Here is an 8738-nt window from a genome sequence, read left to right as displayed (position 1 = left end):
CCGCCATTTTGCAGAGAGGGGTGGGCAGTACTGCGCCGGCGATAACAGGCTCATTCAGACGCCCGTCATTCTGTGGTGACTTCTCATTGGGCAGGAGGACGACGAGTTCCCGCCTACCCCAGCCGCAAACCAACCTCAGGACGGCAGAGGAGGCACGAGACCATGGATTGGGCCGGTCTGCCACGCTTGTGCCCGCCTTCTCGGCGTCCTAAGCTTTTCGATTGGCTGGTGACTAAACCTATCGCTCGCCCAGCTGTGTCAATGCTCGCTCATTGGCTCCCCGCGGGTTGAGGCGGTGGGGCCTGGGCGCCCGGTGGTTCCGGGGACATGCGGCGGGGAAGCTTCGGCCGTCTGCGCAGGCGCGCTTGGCCACGCCTCGGGGGAGCCTGTCACTTGCAGTCCCGGCATCTCCCGGGGAACAGCAGAGCGAGCCGGTTTCCTGCGCCCCGGCCACTGCCCCCGTCACCCACGTAGCCTTTCTTCCTTGCTGCTTGGACAGAGCGGCTCGTAAGCAGCGCTGTTCCGCCCTGTCAGCAAAAGGACTGGGAAGGCTACCTGGCACTAGCAGAGGTACCTTTCCTGAGCGTTGAGCGTGCCCCGTCTGTGCAGCGAGTCAGGGCTCACATACCTCGTGGATGGGGTACGAGTGCAGGTGAAATCTTCTCCTGCCTTAAAGCCTAAATGGAAACCACTTCTTAGTCACAACCCTGCACCTCCATGGTAACTAACACCAGGCCGTATGAGCGCTTCATGCTCCAAGCTATGGTGTCCAGCCTCTGATTTTGATAGCGACCCCATTGACCTTTCTATCTTTGATCTTACATACTTTCTCTTCAACATCCGCTTTCACCATAAATTGTTATTACACAGACTGCTGTGCTAACTTGCAGTTGGAGTATCATCGCTATATGGTGTTACCTCCCTGTACCATGAACTTATTTCTGGGAGCAAAATCTCCCTATGCTGCATTATGGTAAAAAAGTACCTTTCATTGCATTGGAAGTAAAATAAATCCCCTTATTTGGATCAATATCCTTACTGGGAATAGTTTTTTTCCTCCAAGGGAGGGAGATGTGGGGGTTAATTGCACAGGGCTGTTAATTCCTTCCCCTGCTGCCACTGGTGGGGAGGGGGTTGGGTGGGGCAGCAATGACCTACAGGAGCCTGTGGCAGCTTTGGCAGTGGCCAGTCTCAGGGGGCATGTGCCCCCCCTGTGTCCCATTTTCCTGAATGTGGTGGGATGAAACAACTATTTTTCCAAGTAGCACAAAACTGACAAGATTCATTTTTTTTGCTTTGTTTCATGGTCAGCCATCAATGCTTCTGCTGACTCCTGACCTTCATTCAAGTCAGTCAGCCTACACAGCTAGCCATGGTCAAATCTGGAGTGCTATCCAAATGTACATACAGGGGCTTCTATTGTTTTGCACAAATTAGAGTGAGTTTACACCTTATAGACCAAGTCAGAGGTGCATAATATAAGCTTTCATAAACAGATGTTCATTTCAAAAGCCATTGCTTATGCTATGCATCCCTGATGTAGCTAGTCTATATAGTTCTAATCTACCCTGCCTTTTGCCTGACTCCAGCCTAAATATGGCTAACTACTTTTCTTTCCTATTGTTTTGGCCATTCCAAGCAAAGGGGCTATGATAAGACTAGACCTTCCAGATAGTAGTAACACCCAGCAGTTGACAAGCCTGGCCCTCTTCCACTTATTCTAGTCTTGGTTTCTCAACAGTAGCTGTACAGCTGGGACTAAGCCTGACAGTGCAGGTTCTAGACTTCTCCCAGCCCTCTGGCCTCACTGGTGAAGTTTTTTATGACCTTTTTGCATGTAGGGGGTTAAACTCACAGGGTGCTTTACGGCACCTACAGTGTGGCCTCCTCTTTTTATAGCTGCTCTTGGTCATCCAGTGTTTGCTAGCTTAAATCCAACAAAACCCATCACTCCTTCAGGTATTCACAACCAAAATGCACATGAACTTAAAACCTTATCCTTCCTTGGTCCACTTGGGGGAAAAATATTGAAGAGGAAAAAAACCAAAACAAAGAAAACCTCTTAACCCTTACCCATCAAAGCCCCTTTTACTGTACCTCCAGGTACCACCATAGTCTATTTAGAAGCTTCACCTATTTCCCAGCCAGGATCAGAGTACCCTCTCTAGTCTGAGGACAAGCCTTTTATTCTCCTCCAAGCTCCTCCCTTTCCAGCCAGCCAGACCCATCATCCAGTCTGAGCACAGGGGTTGCTGATTAGTCTCTGCAGCCCTGCCAGCTGCCTGCCTTTTGGCTACAATCCCTTCTTAATTCAGCCCCTGCTCAGGCCAGGTTTAATGGTGATTGCAGGGACCTTGCTTCTTCTCTTTTTTGCTGCTTGCCATCTGGGGTTTTTCTTTGCTGGTCCTTGCAGCTCTTTTCCACCCTTGAGTCTTTATCCCTCTGAATCACAAAAATCCTGTTTTTTGAGGGCCCTTGCCAGTTCTGTTTGCTCCCCAGCTTTCTCATAGTAACAGGGCAAGTGTAATTCTCTCTTACAAGGAAGGGTGCCAGAACTGGGTTTTCAAGGGTGCTATGAGGTGTGAGGAGATAAGCAAGTGTGAAGAGAACAAGTGCACACCCATGCTCATCTCTCCCTGGCCACTTTCCTACCTCCATTCCTCAACCTGCACTATAATAAATAAATTAGTTTTTGAAATGCAATTCACAAAAGTTATGGGGGGTTGCCTCGAGTCAAAGGAGGGGTGACTTGAGTTTAAAAGATTGAAAACTGCTGATCTAGGGTGTGTATCAGCCAAGATTGAAATAACCCATTAATCAACCACACGTTTGCCTGAAGCCACTCAACCTCCAGCATAACATTGACTCATTGACTCAAACCAAGGTTAACAAGAAAAAATTAAGCCTTTCCCTGTTTTTGCATGGTACTTTATTGGTCTATTTTAATAATCAACATAGAATAGTACCAACATTCTGCATGGGGATGCTGAACTAATACTACTGTAAAATTCCATTTGTCTCTAAAAACGGAGGTGTTGTGTTAATTCCACACCAAACTGACATAAAAATCTATTTTTCCTCAACTTAGGTTATGAGGACATAAACACATTTCTGTGAGGTAAGCTAGGGTTAGCTTCCTTGCATTTACCACATAAGAGCGTTCACATTGAGAGTTACTTCAGAATAGTTCACATGCTGCAGGTTCACAGACCAGCTTACCTTGGGGCCTTTGTGTGTCCCATACCCTTAGAGTTGGATGAGACATTATTAGGTGCTCAAGAAGAGCATGCAAAGGAGTACATATGCTCATTAGTTACTATTTAAATCTAAGCTAAAATAAGAGAGTGGTTTTGAAGGAGAGCTTGTATTAAAAAAAAAAGAGAGAAATGTATTAATGCTATCACAGTGGGGGAGACAGATACATTCACTGAAGTAGAAGAGACTGAATTCTACACATTTCTTTCACATTTACACATTTTAAACATTTCACAAAAAAATGAAGCAGGAGGAGGAGTGATAACACACTGAAGAAATGATAGATCTTCAACATTAAAAAAAACCAAGAAGTGGTTCACAGTAATACCTAATCTGTACCTCACTTAGTGCTTTCTTAGCTAGGGACATAATTAGTTGTATTCAGTAATTCAGTGTATGGAATGCTTTTTTATTATGATCTCTGGCATCTGAAGCTTGTAAATACAGGTTATTGAACCGGCACATGCTGAAAAATCTAACCTTTTAAAAAATATTAATTCCAGTAACAGCAACCTAACCAAATATTTTGGATCCTTCAAGTTTTTTAGAGGGTGTAGGTCTGGATGACTTTTTCATTGTTCAGTGGTATTTGTTTCAGGTCAGTCATAACTGTTAAAAAGTGTAATACGTAGCTGGAAAGGAGCCGCTAGATTCTCAAAAAATAACCCCCCAAAAACCATGGGAATCCACCTTACTAGTTTTTCTGGAAAATGCAGGACAACTCAGGGAATTCCCAGGGACAGTGCATTTTTATATTCAGTCTGAGCACATTCAGTTTTAGCATTGTCTGTGTTCAATGTCCATGTCTATGTTCAGATAGAGTGCTTTATCTCATGTTAAAGGAGTTCACTGCAACCTTAGCTTAGAATTTAATTTTAATAACCCAAAGGGATTAGAAGCATACCTTGAGAAATGGCATGAAAGAAGTAGAACTTAATTCTTCCTAGTAGTGCATGCAGGTTAGATTAATTTAAACTGTACCTTCTACATTCCTCAAAAAAAAATTACAGTGGCACAGAGGAACAAAGAGCACATATAGCACTATTTGAGCACAATGGCACTAATTATCCAGACATATGTTTTCTGCCATAGAACACATTCCCATTGCTTTTTTATAGTGGCTCAGCCATTTATCTATACAACAATGTATGTCTAGTGCTTAGAACAGAACATGGGTATTAGAACTTAGAGTTCTTTGAAGTTCTGCTGCTAGCTTTAATTGGAGTTATCTCTTCATTTTCCTAATCTGTGAAGGCAATCCTGTTCTGGCTGCTGGGGTTCAATCAGACTAACCTAGCTATCCCTTGTGACCTTGCCTATCCCTGGTGATCCCTTGTGCATGCACTTACAGCTACTGAGCGTGTGCAGGAGGGTACCCACTGATAAGGCAGTATACAGTTGTGGCCACAAATACTTGAGCCTAAACCTTGAAAAAGCCAGAAGGCAGGGATTAGGGGTGAATCCAGACAGGGTATAGTGGCATGGCTACACCCATCTTTTGGATGAGACTGTGCTGCTAGAGCCTCTGGTGACTTAAAAGTTCCCAAAGCAGGTAAGATCCCCTCTTCCTTTCCCCTTGTGCTCAGCAGCACATCCCCTCCCATTTCCTTCTCCTGCCCCTCCCCTTGCTTGCTGTGGCTACTTTTGGCCTTGTTAGACCTTACGCTATAAGCTGAACAAATTTTAATCCACTTAGTGTTGTTCAGCTTTGTGGAGTAGTCATATAGTAGGATGAAAAACCTGCTCTGACTATCCTCACTAGGACTTGCTCACTGCTCCCACTAGGCAGAGTGGGCTCACCACTGTGTCAGTTTAAGCAAGACCAGAATGCTCCAGGAAGCTGCTTTCCTGGGGCTCTCTGGTCTCACTGCAATTGACATAGTGGTTACACACAAGCGGGCCTGCCAGGCTTAAGCCCTGAGGGCCCTGCTCTCAGCATGGAGCTGCCGTGTTGGTTTCAGTGAGACCAGAGAGCTCCAAGACTGCAGACCTGGAGCTCACTTACTCCGAGTTCTGAGGGACCCGCTCCTTTTCCTCTGAAGCTCAGATGGTGCCTGCTCCCTGCACTACCGCTGGTGGGAGTAGAGGTAGTTTGGGCAACAGGAGATACCGCGGCCACTGAGCGCACCAGGGAAAAAAGAATCGGGCCCCTGAGAGCTCAGGCGGTGCCCAGCCAGCCAGTAGCCCAGAGAAAAAAGGGCTTGGGCCCCTTGGAGCTCAGTGTATTCTGAGATACTGGAGAACTTCAACTTGGAATAGCTGTGGAAGTGGCCCCACAGAAATGGAACAGGAATAAAATTAGGCAGATTGGAGATAATCCTGCCCAGGAGTGGTGTAACTCCAAACAGAATGACCAGTGCTTTAAGCCACTTAACGTGCAGCCAGTCCAGGGGTTTAGAGCTCCAGAAGCTGCCTAAATTTACCATTTAATAAGGGCCTTTCCTGGGTGTCCAAAGGGCAGGGAAACTTTCAGAGCTTCTGCCCACTCTAGCTAGGCTGAATGGAGGCTGGGTTCAGTCAGGGCAGCTATAGTGGCAGCAGCTCCCTACACCTGCTTCTGAGGGGACTGGGCAGGGTCGGGGAACCTACCCCCTCCCCATTGTCAATGCTGCTGTGGCTGTTCCCAGCTCAGCCCAACCTCCATGCAACCCCACTGAAGCAGGCAGGAGCCGTTCTGAAGCTTCTGTCCCTAGGACAGAGAGGAAATTAGCTCTGGCAAGTGGGAAGGAAGGGAGGGGGTGTGACTTTGAGCACAGAGGGGAAAGGGGGATTCTTATCCTGATTTGGGAACTTTAAAAAGTCCCCAGAGGCTCCTGTGGTAAAGTCTGCCTGCACCTTGCATTTAATATCTTTGAATTAAATGTATGGAATGCAGTGCAATGGAGAAACTACTGCCCTCTTGAGAAACAAGGGACCAAAAGATTTCAAATAGGAATCCATTGAATTAGAAACATCCTGATCTGTTGTAGTTCTTTGCAACAAAAGTATTGCTGCATTATTTTTTCATAGTGAAAACATGAGTGAAGATTAAGAGCTGGAATTATCTGGGGGGGTGCCTTGCATCTAGCAAGGGCTGCCCTTTTTTTAATAGTTCCATAGGTATGTTGTCCAGGCCAGTTGCTTTTCCATTTTTCATGCTTCTGATAGCTGCTTCTACTTCTTGTCTTGTGATGTCTAATATTTTATATTCTTCTATAGTTCCAGATCCTCCTTTCTCTAGTTGAGTTATTCCTTCAGGATCTGTTTTGATATTATGATTATACAGTTCTTTTGCATATTCCACCCATCTTCTGTGCATTGCACTCTTTTCCTATTTTCAGTAAGCAAGTCACTATGTTTGTCATCTATTACTGTTGTTCTTGCTTGATATGTCTTGTTTATCTTTTTTAGATTTTCAAAAGCTTTCTTGCTGTTGTTGTGTTTAGAGCCTCTTTGAATCTCTTCACATCTATCTAGGATCCAGTTCTCTTTTACTTTATTTAATTTCTAATTTTTTTGTTTGCATCTCTGTATTGGAGGCTACCGTAGTTTGATTGAAATAATTTAGGTTTTAGTTTTCTGCATGCATCACACACTTCCATGATTTTTGTCATTCATCTATGGCTGGTTGGTCTTCCAAGTACTTCTTCAACAATTTCATTGAGTGCTTGAGTGAAGAGCCATTTGTAATGTTCTGTAAGTCAGTTAATATTATAAGTGATTCAAACCTATCCTCTATATTTACTTAAAAGTCAGCTTTGACCACTGGATCTTTTCGTTTTTCTAGGTTATACTTGACACTTGGTGGCTTTTTACTAGTGATCTTCTTCAGTTTAATTGACATCATCACTAAGTTATAGTCACTACCAATATCCACTCCTGAGAAAGTTTAAGTCTTGTTTGGATTGATGCTTAATTGAAATTGTTGGACATGAGAATGTAATATATTTGGTTATTGTAGATACTACCTGATGACTACCCTGTTACTCTTCTTGATGTCTTATGTGGATGGAGCGTGTTGGCAAGTGCAAAGTTGTATAGTTGTGTAAATTCCAGCAGTCTCAGTCCTCTATCTTTGGTGTTTCCTAATCCATATTTTCCTGCTGTCCCTGGCCATTCTTTGTGTGCATCTGTGCTAATTATGGCATTCCAGTCACTTTGGACGATAAGAATATCTTTCTTTGGTGTCTTTGCTACTATTTCATCAAGTTGATTATGGACATTTCCAGTTTCTTCTTAAATGCAGTCAGATGTTGGTGCATATATTTGGATGGTTGTGTTGTTGTTAGGTGATGCAGAAATCCAGACAGAAATTGTTTGGCTGGTCATTGGTTTGCAGTCTCTAACAGGGGGCTGTCTCGGGGCCAGTCCGCCATTGGCCCACCCATGTGTTTCTGGGCTAACTGTCCGCCTCACTCGCCTGCTACACCTTATTGTTTCATAATTGGTTCTTATTAGTCGGGAGGCTGCCCATTCTTGCCCCAGTGCCAGGGGACACACTCTGCAGCTCCAGTCCTTCCCTACAGCACAGCCCAAGCCTCACAGATGGCATCCAGGTGATACAAATACTCCCAGCCTACAACTGGAGCAAGCTTAGCCCTCGTTATTGGGCCTCACACGCACACACATTCATACTGCTGTCTTCTCACTAGGGCCTCTCACGCTCCACCCCCTCTCACAGGGTCTCTTTCACACATCGACAAATTATACAACCTTGCTCCCCCTTGGAGTGGGCCCCTTTGGCCATAGGATTTATCTAGTGCACACCTTGGGTGGCAGACATACTGTTTTTTGGGCCTCTCCCATGACCCTCACCAGGGTAGTGGCCAGCCAATTACCCAACCCAGGGCCAAGCCTGCCCTGGCCCCTCCCAGGGCAACTCCACACACACACACACACACACACACACACTGGTTTCCCCCTCACTGGGGCTCTACATCTCTACCCCCTCACTGGGACTATGGGGCTTCTCTCCCCAGTGGGGCTCAGGTGGCTGTAGCCATGCCTGGCCCCAACTGCTACCCACAGTGATGTGGGGGCTGGGGGTTATTGAGATGCCCTGACCCACCTTCCACCAGGGTGGTAACTGGTATGGTATTTTCTTGGAGGCTCCCTTGCCACTGGGAGCCCCACCAGGCCACCCACTCCCGGTAGGGTGCAGTTTTAGGTCATGGCCAGGACCAAGAGCCTCCTACTCCTACTGCAGATGTTCTCATACAGCAGCTCAGCCAGGTGATGTTTCTGCCTGGCCTGCCAGCAGCAATCTCTTCTGTTTAGGTAGGCAGCCAGTGTCTCAGAATGGCTGCCACAATCAAGCACCTGCTGGCTGTTTGGCTTAGCTCTTAAAGTGGCAAGCACCACCAGTGCCCTGCCACACAGTCTGAGACTGATTTGACTGAGTCGTTGTGTATAAGAAATCCTACTCCTCTTCCATGATTATTTTCCTTTTCACTGTTCCAGAATTTGTGTTCTGTTAATAGCTCTCCTGAATTTGTCCATCACAC

Source organism: Alligator sinensis, unplaced genomic scaffold (assembly GCF_000455745.1).
Source record: "Alligator sinensis unplaced genomic scaffold, ASM45574v1 scaffold109_1, whole genome shotgun sequence".
NCBI lineage: Eukaryota > Metazoa > Chordata > Crocodylia > Alligatoridae > Alligator > Alligator sinensis.
The sequence above is the reverse complement of the archived record's forward strand: the minus strand, read 5'-3'. Positions refer to the sequence as shown.